Source organism: Salmo salar, chromosome ssa12 (assembly GCF_905237065.1).
Source record: "Salmo salar chromosome ssa12, Ssal_v3.1, whole genome shotgun sequence".
NCBI lineage: Eukaryota > Metazoa > Chordata > Actinopteri > Salmoniformes > Salmonidae > Salmo > Salmo salar.
This window is the reverse complement of record NC_059453.1, coordinates 14822976-14835072: the sequence shown is the minus strand read 5'-3', so window position 1 is coordinate 14835072 and position 12097 is coordinate 14822976. Positions and strand designations below refer to the sequence as shown.

General features: G+C 40.0%; 1 long non-coding RNA gene across 2 annotated transcripts; it reads right to left on the bottom strand.

Moving 5' to 3' along the window:
- Positions 1–8193: 8193 nt before the first annotated feature.
- LOC123725422 (uncharacterized) lies at positions 8194–11137 on the bottom strand. Of its 2 annotated transcripts, XR_006757889.1 has the most exons (7): positions 10958–11137; positions 10490–10640; positions 10122–10397; positions 9830–9997; positions 9451–9624; positions 9219–9363; positions 8194–8917 (listed from the first exon to the last, which is right to left on the bottom strand). It is a non-coding gene; the product is annotated as an uncharacterized lncRNA (long non-coding RNA). The 2 variants fall into 2 exon arrangements; XR_006757888.1 differs by having other exon boundaries at positions 8194–9363.
- Between the last annotated feature and the right edge of the window lie 960 nt (positions 11138–12097).

Here is a 12097-nt window from a genome sequence, read left to right as displayed (position 1 = left end):
GTAACATGAAGTCATATGAGTGCCATCTGATGAAGACCAAAGGTTAGTGATTCATTTTAGCTGTATTTCTGGTTTTCGTGACGCCTCTCCTTGCTTGGAAAATGGCTGTGGTTTTTCTTGTTTAGGTGCTGTCCTAACATAAACTAATGTTATGCTTTCGCCGTAAAGCCTTTTTGAAATCGGAGAATGTGGTTGGATTAACGAGAAGTGTATCTTTAAAATGGGATATAATAGTTGTATGTTTGAGAAATTTGAATTATGAGATTTTTGTTGTTTTGAATTTGCCGCCCTGCTATTTCACTGGCTGTTGAATAGGGAAATAGCAGGGCGTCCCACATACCCCAGAGAGGTTAAAGTAATGGACTGTTGTTTCTCTTTGCTTATTTGAGCTGGTCTTGCCATAATATGGACTTGGTCTTTTACCAAATAGGGCTATCTTGTGTATACCACCCATATATTATCACAACACAACTGACTGGCTCAAACACATTAAGGAAAGAAATTCCACAAATTAACTTAACAAGGCACACCTGTTAATTGAAATGCATTCCAGGTGACTACCTCATGAAGCTGGTTGAGAGCATGCCAATAGTGTGCAAAGCTGTCATCAAGGCAAAGGGTGGCTACTTTGAAGAATCTCAAATATAAAATATTTTGATTTGTTTAACACTTTTTTGGTTACTACATGATTCCATGTGTTATTTCATAATTTTGAGGTCTTCACTATTATTATACAATGTAGAAAATAGTAAAAATAAAGAAACTCCCTTGAATGAGTTGCTGTGTCCAAACTTTTGATTGGTACTGTATATATTTTTTAAAGCCCATTAGGCCTACCTGTTGGTCATCCACCTCCTCATTAATGGCAGTTGAGGTCGGATTCCCATCGTTGTCATTGCCTATGGAGGAAAGGCGTATCTTTAACTGAACTTCGTGAAAAACCTGCCAATAATTTAGCACACTTTTTAGTTAAAGGTCGACTTTGGGCACGAACATCGGTCCAACTCCTCTTCCTCAACAGAAATGGGGTGTGCCTTGTGGTTCATTGATGCATCATTCTGGTCATGTGCGCCGCGACCAACACAGCTAGTTTGTTGTTATCTTAATTGTTTCCTATTTTGTTTATAAAGTTAAGCCATTATTTTTATAAGCCACTACCTTTAAAGGAGTAGGTTCAATCTGGGTCCATGAAACCGGCCCATAAAACACAGAATAACCCTGCATAGGTCATACGATTAACTGCTGTAAAATAAGCAGACATAATTTTTTTTATCTGAAACCACTTGACTAGCGGCAAAAAGTTAAACGCTACTGAGTAAATACTGTAATACAGGTTCAATAAAATGCATCTAAGAATTCCTCCTGCAACAAAAAACATTGAGTATTAATATTGAGTATTAATGCCTATACTCACCCTGCCGTCTATGTCTCCGTTTACTCCGACCTTTGACATGTTTTAGAATTGAGGACACAACGTCACTAGCACCTCCTCTATACGTGTCTGTAATAACTGACACAATGGCTTTCACGTCCATCCTCCTCACACTGACGTCATACATCTTCCTCAGACGGCGTTTAAATCGTTTTAACTTCCTTGAACTCAAACACCTCAATTTGGATTCCATGCTCCTCATCTTAAAATAAACACAAATAAATAAAAAGGTATTTAAAGTGGAACTGACAGCGTTTTAGCAACATGAAATCTGATAAATCTGTTCATATATACCTCCAGGAAGAATTATGTTTTTTTATTACATTTTCTGACAAGCGAGCATTTATATGGCCATTTTCACGTTTTCATAAACTCATAGAATGTTTGGGAATGACGTATAGTAAGGCATTTGTGAAAATTCTATAGCAATGTAGTGGAAAAGTGACCGTGTGTTTGGAAAATTATTAGACACCGGAGTCTACACAGATAGGTGCCATAGCCTATATGCAAACAAGCCATTTGCCACACGGGCCTACCATAATTCCATTTGAACTGGACTGTGTGTTTACAGGCAGTAGCAACAGCTCAACTAAAGCGTCAAACTGAATCAGCGCATGGGCCATATTGAGCCACATGATGAATTTGCGGGCCAGACATAGCCCATGTCTTTTTACAAAAGAAACTTGCAACTGCGACCCAAACTGGCCATTGTTTGAAAAAACATGGCCCCTTCTAAAGTCCACTTACTATATGTACATAGGATGCTGTATATAGCATTTTAACATATTAAAACAAAAAGAGATCAATAATATTTGTCCAGCCTTAGCTGCTATGCTTGCAGATGTGCATAATATGATGCAACCCAAATCAAAAAGTATTTAATAACAAAAACGTAGCAATAGTTTTTTTGCACTCCATGGATCACCAGTGTGGTTGAATGCAGCATTGCTGTATGGTGCACTCAAAATGTGTTGTAGTTGAGTAGCCAGCCTAGGCTCCAGCTCTACTGGTGCTGTAATAGTTCTACATGTTTCTCCTTTGCGTGGTGTGTTGTTGCAGGTTTAGGTTTTTTGTTATTCATTGTCAAGCTTTTAAAACCGAAGACTGACTACAATATTTTAGCAGCCTTGCTAGGACTGTGGCATGTGTGTGTACACTTTCCCTCCGCTGTGCGCTGTAAACGGGACACACGAAAGCAGCACAATTGAAGTTGAATTCACTGATGCATCAGGTTGTAATTTCATAAAGTAGATGACTCAACTGTTGACTCATTTATGTAGACCCACTATTCCGCCCGCGGGCCTTGTTTGGCATGCTGCCACCAGCCTATTAGCCAGGTTATGACTGACTTGGGATCATTTCCCTTTGTAGTTGGATTGTATTGACATGCCCAGCCTTACAGTTTTTGTTAAAAATATTGAGCAATTGAAACAAACAGTTTTAATGTTTGTACTTTTCTCTTAACTAATGTCTGTGTTCTATTCATGTGCTGTTCTAATAACCAATTTCTGTGTTCATGCAAGTGGCTGACTGTACAAATCCTCGTAGCTGCAATTTGGCAGTGCGCTCAGACGTTGTTTTGAGAAGATATCTCCGTTTCAAGGTCTCAGCTTAGAGAAAGACTCCTCGTGAGGTGTTGGTATGTCACATGTTATGAACCAGTATTGGTCGGTCACATGAATTAAACAAAACGCTAATGATGAATGAATTATGTTAAACCATGCAAATATAACTTGTCTGTGTATAGCCGTATATAAGACAACTGCTGGGACTGCCCCAGCAGAGCTCCTGATTGACATGTGTACTATGGTGCATTGAGTTGGTTGGAACCTCTCCAGCATGCTGACAATAAACAATGATTAATTTAAGATTGACTGAGTGTCCCTGTGTAAGAATTTACAGGACACAGTGCATCCCCATTGGGTGGAGGCAGCAAACAATGTACCAGGCTAGCTGTGATTTACCTGATAGCAATATATTTATGGACTACTAAGAACTGTGATGGTGAATTATACTAATCATGCATTGAACTGCATCCATCTATTCTGCCAAAAATGCCTTACTGTACTTCATGGAATTTTTACTCAAATACAACCTATTTTTAAAATGTCTTATATAAAAGTTTGTTTTGAAGCATCAACTAGGAATTTGATCTTTTTGACTGGTATTAGGATTGTCTGTTTCATATCTGTAAAGTAGTTAAAACACTGTCAGTTCCACTTTAAAGTACATACAGTTGTAACGCCCTGGCCATATGATGGGTTTTTTGTTCTTTAATTTGGTTAGGCCAGGGTGTTACATTGGGTGGGCGTTCTATGTGCATTTTTCTATGTTGGTTTGTTTCATTGATTTTGGCCGTGTGGCTTCCAATCAGGCACAGCTGTAGAGTGTTGTTGCTGATTTGGGAGTCACACATAAGTGCCTGTTTTTCCGTTGGGGTTTTGTGGGTAATTGTTTCTGTTAGTGTTTTGCACCTGACAGGACTGTTTGGCTGTCGGTTTTCTTGTTTTGTATAGTGTTCTTTCTGTTATTAAATGCAATGATGAACACTAACTCCGCTGCACCTTGGTCTACTCTCTCTTCAGACAGCCGTTACAACAGTCTGGTTGTTCTTACACTCTATTTCACAATGTGAGTAGCCATGTGAAGTTTAGGCCTGTACCTTCCATCCCTTATCCCTCCCTGCCCTGGTTTATTATTTGGTTTAATGTGAGAAATTCATGCAGGTCATTTACCTGGGGTGATAATAACTAGTGCACACCGTAGCAAACAGCTGCAAAACATTCAGCAAGGAAAATTAGAGTTTATATTGGACAAATTCAGGTAAGTCCCTCCCCGTTTACTTCCTAGTGAAAACACCCCCAGAACAGGTAGACTTTAATTATCCTTGTCTTAGTTCACCTTCTTAAACATGTAAATAATGAGTCATGTAATCTTTGTTGCTCATGTATCAGCAAGTACTTTCAATGCTGTGTGTGGCCTACATTTCCAGAACCACACTCACCACTAAAAAGGACAAGCCGGCAAGAGCCAATAATCGAGAACCTATGCTCTCTTGAAATGGCGCGCAAAAACTAAATCCTACATTTGAGCTACTGTGCAATATGGTTCAAGCCCTACAGCCATGATGAATTGACTAAAGTAACTTTATGAATTATTTAAATGAACGACTTAATACTAAACTTCTTGGTTTCCTACTGTATTGGCTGCACAAAAACAAGCACATTTCCTTGTTGGCCTCAACACAGACGCAAACATGGGCATGGAAGGACAATGAAGCTTTCAGATAAAGTGCATTATTCAACGAATAACGTTAAGTGAAATTCAATCAGACGTTAAGTTATAATGAAAGACAAAGTTGTTTCACTCAAATCTAGACTACTTTAAAAAGTGTTACCTGCCTTCAGATTTGGTGCTTTACCTGCTCAGCTCCAGGAAAGTAGCCTATTAGCCATAAATTAAATTCTACCAATAAAGCTTGTCTTTCTGACTGTTGTAAGCAATTTATTTAAAGCTCAACTTCTCGACTAATGTATCAAACATCGTTGGCTAAAAGAACTCATATGGATATAACAGGTGTTGGGATATATTTTCTTAAACTAGATGTGTTGCATAGCATATGAATACATTAATGTTAAACATAACAGGTTTGTATTGTATTAACAAAGATTGAGCAACATATAATAGACGTGACTAACTGGAGGGTTGCTGTGCAGCAGGGGTGTAGGCTGAGGAGACTCGTGACACACACACACTGCCTGGTTGTGAAGCCGCTCAAGGACATGTGTTCGTGAGAAACTGATAGAGTGGAGAATAACTGTAGCATAAAAACAGGCACTGTTCTTGGGGTTGCTGACTTTTGGGTGAAAAACACGAAGATAAGCTGGAAGACAACTACACCTGGCAACAGTGATGCACCAAGAGGCTGGGACCAGCCTGTGCGCCTGCGATAGGCTGAGCAAGTCTAAACCACGCTCAACCTCTACTCTGACAGGCCCGCTCTGAGCGGGAACTATCTCTGTCAGAGTATTAAAGAAGAACTTTGTGTTTGAACAGTTCTCTGTTTTGCCCTGCCAGGTGTTACAGTGAACCCGTATATACGAAGATTGCATTTACCATTTATTCGCTTGACAAATTATATTGAATAGAAAAGATGAGAATATATTCAGTGACTTAGTGTTAAATTCTGTTCGATACCAGATTCGATTGACGCAACCTAACACGGGTGTGAGGGGTGAAAATGGCGATAGGTGCATCTAAGAGCCTGGCTAACGCGCAACCAATGTGTCACCCAGAATATCAGAGCCTGCCTCCTCAGCGTGGGAGGCGGGTGAAATTCAACTTGGGGCATTCAAATGGATCGCCGTTTGGGTCATAAAGCACGTGGCCAAAACGTGATATTTTTTATGCTAGGCGTGTAAAGTAAGCGGGTGCAGGCGCTAAATGCACGCGTTGAGTTAACGCCTACACGGTCAAATAAGCGCGTGCAAATGTGCTTGCAGGCGATCCAACACGTGCTAAATAAACGGCTGCAAGCGGTCCTGCACACTTTAAATTAACACCTACAGCTGCTAACTATACACGCTAACTTTTGTCTTTGAAAATTGTTGTTACTGAATCATAAAGCTTATCAGCTAGTTTACAGTGGAAGGATCTGTTTCTCATCACTGGCTATAAAATTCAGATAACAATCTAGCACCAGGATCAGCAGTGCTTAGCATAAACTAAGTCAGATACAGGCTAGCTAATTTAGCTAACGTCGGTAGCCTCGAACCCCAGCCATTATTAGTTTGCCTCAAACTCTGACCGGCCATACTGCTAGCCGCAGTGAACAACGCAGTCTTGTGTTTTATTAAGAAAAAACATGCTGAAAAAACATGTCAACCATAACAGCCACGGAAACACATTAGACTATGTTAATACTATCGAGGTAAATTACATACTAGCAAGGTTGTTGCTTGAATGCAGGGCCAGGCATACATAGATTAGACAATGGAGATACTCCAAAAACATAATGTTCAAAATCCTGCTAGTTGTCGATTTTTGGACTGTTTTGGACAAGCTACCTAAATGTGACTAATAGGCTAGTACTGAAGCAGGACATGTTTTTTGTTGTTGTATTTAATTAAGCTAAACAACAGCTGAAGGTAGGCAACTTCTTCAGCCTAACTGGCTGTCATTTCAATGCTAGCGTTAGCCGTGCTACCTCTCGATTAGCATGAAGACACTGAAAAGCTCACAAAGCCAATTTGGCCAGTGACAACCTTGTAAAACCTTTGCTAACATCTACAACATATCAACTTTCGAACAGAATATACTTTAATGTGCATGTTCACTTCGTTTTCAGAATATTTACATCCCATTGAAGCCTATTAGGGTAAAATAACACCTTCCGGCATATACCCAGTACGATATAGTACTGCTTCAAAGGAATAGGGTTCCTATTCCTTCGGCTTTATTTTCACACAATTGTGTCTTGCAGAAGGGAACCATAAAGAGGAGCTTGGAGTGGGCAAGGGGTGGCTGATAAAGCAGCAGAGAAGACCTGATTCAACAAGTATCACGCTTAACTCTGGTGATTCTCATCTGGTTGGCATGCACAACACTGCAAGGTATGCAACATTAAACCCAATCAAATATCCAATGTTATTAAAACATGTATCCCAATCTACTGTCAAGCAACGTTTATCAGTTGTGCGTAAATGTTATGAACTACAAACACTCTATGGTTCTTGGAGTCAATGAATCAATTGAAAGTGACGACAATTAAACATTATTTTAAAACCACTGTGCCAGTAAAGATGACAAAAAAGGAATCTGCTCTTATGTTTCTGTTAGAATTTTTCCAGACACTTCAATCTGACACTCTTGTTAATGTTTGACGTCAGGCAAAACGTCTTTACCTACCGTAGGATGGAGAGCCGCTGGTTGGCAGTTTTGACTGCAGTGTCTGTGTGGGTGTACCAGGAAAGAACGTTAGAAGTAAGGTCCCCATGATACCGAAGCTTCTTACCATCTCCACTGCAGCCCAGTCGATATCGATTTTAAAAACTGGAACAATAGATATCGTGTAGCACATGGTAGCAAAAATTCACTGAACCAACTTCAGTTTGCCTGTTGTCCGAACCCATTTGTCAATTATGCATTTTACATATGTCAGAGTGCGTTTCCTTTTATAGCTCTGCTTTCAACACCATCCTGACCCACAAACTGGTTAGCAGACTCAGGCCTCTGGGTGTAAACCCAGTAATAACAAATGAGATTTTTTACATTATCATAAGAATGTGTATCCCCAGAATGTACCCGACCCAACCATGGTACACATGAGTACATGAAGGAGCTGTGGGACCTGACATAAGGGTGATAGGACAACAGTCTCAGCGTAAGCAAAACGGTGAGACTTAATGACCATTCTCCCATCTACTGTACATTACCATGGAGATGATCAGCAGCTTTAAGTTCCTGGGCACCCTGATATCCTTTTCTGCCCCCAGTCACTTCACTCATAAAGTCCCACCAGTGCTTCTCCACTACCCTCATCAACTTGCTGCACCACGACCAATGTACCAACTACAGTGTCTGTTTCTATGGCCATAACACATTTAAATGAAATGTCCATATTTACTGTAAGATTTATTTATGGTAACATTGCACATATTGTAACATTATAGTCCCTTGACATACACTAGGGGTGACAGGTAGCCTAGTGGTTAGAGCATTGGACTAGTGACCAGAAGGTTGTAAGATCGAATCCCCGAGCTGACAAGGTAAAAATCTGTCGTTCTGCCCCTGAACAAGGCAGTTAACCCACTGTTCCTAGGCCATCATTGAAAATAAGAATTTGTTCTTAACTGACTTGCCTAGTTAACTAAAGGTAATAAAAATACACTACTTTGCATAATGCTCAGTTTACCCACTAAGAAATCATACATTTATTAAAGCTGCATTTTGTATTACTGTGTCCAACTTTTTTTGCTGATGGCCGATCCTGTTGGAAACTTTCATAATATCAACCGTTTTGGGACACATCACCAATTAACATTGGCTGCAGTATTCTGAACTTTACTACGTAGTCATGCAATAAACATTTTGGATAATTCCCTTAAATGAATTCCCTTTAAATCAAATACAATTTTATTTGTCATATGCTCCGAATACAACCGGTGTAGACATTACGGTGAAATGCTTACTTCCAAGCCCTTAACCAACAATGCACTTAAGAAAAATACATACAAAAAAATAAATGTTGGTGATTGTAAAATTCACTCTCCATTTTCTCCCTGAAGGCTGCGTAGGGTTGGATGTGTTGGCAGCCTTAAAACAATGCTGCATGTATTTGCTTCCGGAACATCCTGGCAGCCTCATTCTCTTGTTTGTGTAAGAATTGTAGCTGTGGCTCCACTGGGAATCCCAGCCTAGGAATGGCCGAAGCCCCGGAAGTGAAAATGAGAATCTTCTCCAGGGTTAAAGGGTATGCTTTCCCCTCTGAAAAAAGAAGGGAAGGGGAGGGGGGACATTAAAGTCCATAAGTAACACTTATTGGAGAACACAATACTCTAAGTGAAAGTAGTTTGGGATTTAGTTGATCTATTACATTCTTGGGGGGCCCATGGAAGAATAAGGCTATAAAATACTGTCCCACAGTTGTGAGAGTGTTTAGGTGATATATTTTACTGATGTGGTCCGTGTTACTTGATTGATCATGGTTTTGCATTTAACCTTCCACCTCCAGCAGCCAGACCCTCCAGAAACATAACTCTGCTCTCTATTTCTCTGAGATTGGTACCAGGTGGGGAGAGCATTGCTGTGAAGAGAGAAGATTTGTCTTTGGCCAAAAGAGGTTTCTCAGCGTAGATGAAAACCTCTGAAGAGGCTTGAGTGTCTATTCATGTAAGGCAGGAGACGTAGACACTCCAGACCCTCTTTTGAATCTATAAAGTAAAAAAAGTCACATAATGAATTTGCCCTGAAGAATTTAACTCGGCTTATGAGATTCCTTAGATAATATGGAAACTCACTGCTCAAGAGCATCCCGTAGCCTGCTTTCTAAGTAGAACTTTGTGGCTGACTCCACCAGGGCATCCCTCTCCTCCAATGTACTAATGTATCACACTGAACCCAACATGACCAGTTGTTTCGGAGGCCTCCATGACCGCTTCCTGTGCCTCGTCAACAGTTTGTGCTAACTGGATCTTAGATCGTCCAATAACAGTGTTTTGCGACAAATTAACAAAACAATAAACTGATTGTCACTACCCTTAAAAAGATTGACTGCCAACAAAAGGAAACCAAATCCATGTGGAAAAGTATTCATGAACAACTACATCCCTAATATTTGTTCTAACTTAGTGCAAATTAATAGTAACATAACATCCACCACAGTATAAAGTGACTTACCTTCAACTTCTCTCTGAAGTCATATTCCTTTCAGTTCTGGCACAGGAGGTTGTAGTCTACACACTTGCCTGTATAGCCTCTCTGGAAAAAATGGTGTCTCTACACCCCCATGTACCAGACAGACAGCAATCATGCGTCCCACCTGCTTGTATACGCCACCATAGAGCGCTGTCACACAGACGACACAGTAAATAAAGGACACATTACATAATACAAAAATCAAATGTCTTACTCAAGTCATACATATTGACATAAACAAACGTGTCTTTGTTGGTGTAAAAGTGTAACTCACCTTGAGCGATGCAAGAAAGGCATTTTTGCCAATCAGGTCCCTCAAATATTGCAGAGGAATGGATGGCACTCATTAACAGCCGGAGAAATTCTCTTGAGGGACCACCCTCATCAGCTGCCCCTTTTCCGTCAGCATCCCTAAAAACCACGCCTATTTTTGCCTCCGGATTAAAGCGGGCTCTCGTAAAGCCTCTCATTGCACAATCATAAACGTTGTCCCTCATCACGTTAATTTGGTTGGCATCTCATTAACTTCAGCAGTGTTTGGAGGTCAACACTAAAAGAGACATTCAGAATAACAAAGCTCAGCTACTTCCCACAATTCATCTGTAATAACAAGACATTGAATTATTTGCAGGGATGACTTACTCATTGTCATTACCAACATCAACAGACGAGAGTGGACTCCATGGAGGGGAGGCCACATATTGTGGTGAAGGTGGACGATAAGCCTCAGGGAATGGTGGAGGGAAGGCCGCAGGAAGTGGTATAGGTGGAGGGAAGGCCACAGGAAGTTGCACTGGTGGAGGGGGGGGCACAAGAAGTGGTGCAGAAGATGAGGGGGGGGGGGCACAGGAATAGGTGCTGCCGCAGGTGTAACCTCATTTATAGAAGTAGTCTGTAAAAGGTCATTTAAAGGCTTATACATTTCAAAAACACGGAGAAAGCAATAAAGATGTCAAACATGATGTGATTGCGTTCTGAAAATGATTTACAGAATCTTTTTTGCCGCATGCATCACTCACTATAGAATGTAATCAATGTGAAGGTCAAGAAGACATTTTAAGGATGCATGTAGCTCTATTTAAAAAAATATATATTTTCAATATGTATTACATTCAACAAGCAGACAGTGTTGTTTTCTCCTCCATGGTCCGTCCTAACTCTGGAGGGAACGCCATATCTGGAGACAGCATTCATGAAGCAATCCATTACAGTACTGCTGCGATTGTTGCTGGAAGCACGGAGAAACACAACGAGGCAGCTGTACCCATCAATGCCACCACGTATGACTATCCTCCACCTATATCAGAAAACACAAAAATAAATAAAACATGTATGTGTGTGTGTGAATATGTATGAATTGAAATAATAAAAATGTATGTAAATGAAGAAATAACTAAATAAGTAGGCTACAGTTTGAAGTCAAATGCTGTGTTTGTTTATTGAAGTGACGGGAAACTCACATGGTGTCCATTTGACATGCTAGTCTATTTATTAGCCTACATTAACCCCTGCTGGCGTAAACGGTTTACTGCAGGGCAAATAGACAATCATTAGACAATGAGCATCATCATACAGAGTTATTTATTGACATCATCAAATCACAGCATACACACACAGCAACTCAGGTTTGGTTGGAACTTACTCAATGATTTGAGGAAATGATCAGTCCTAAAACAATGCAAGTCTATGTGTATACAACATACACAGTACAATTGCTCAGATACAAATATACATTTTTTAACAAGTAATACTTTTTCTCTCAAAAACGTAATTAGTGACACCCTTAAAGAATTCTTATCAATGAAGTAGTCAAAAGTTTAGTATTTGGTCCCATATTCCTAGTACGCAATGACTACATCAAGGCTGTGATTCTACAAACTTGTTGGATGCATTTGCAATTCGTTTTGGTTGTGTTTCAGATGATTTTGTGCCCAATAGATGGTAATGGTAAATCATGTGTTGTCATTTTGGAGTCACTTTTATTGTAAATAAGAATATAATATGTTTCTAAACACTTCTACATTTAATGTGGAAGCTACCATGGTTACGGATAATCCTATTAGAATCGAGAATAATGATGAGTGAGAAAGTTACAGAGGGTCAAAGATCATACCCCCAAGACATGCTAACCTCTCACCATGACCAATAACAGGGGAGTTGAACATGTCTTGGGAGTATGGGACAAAATACTAAACTTTTGACTACATTATTTCTAAGACTCTTTAGAGGTGTCAATAATTTTAACCCCTA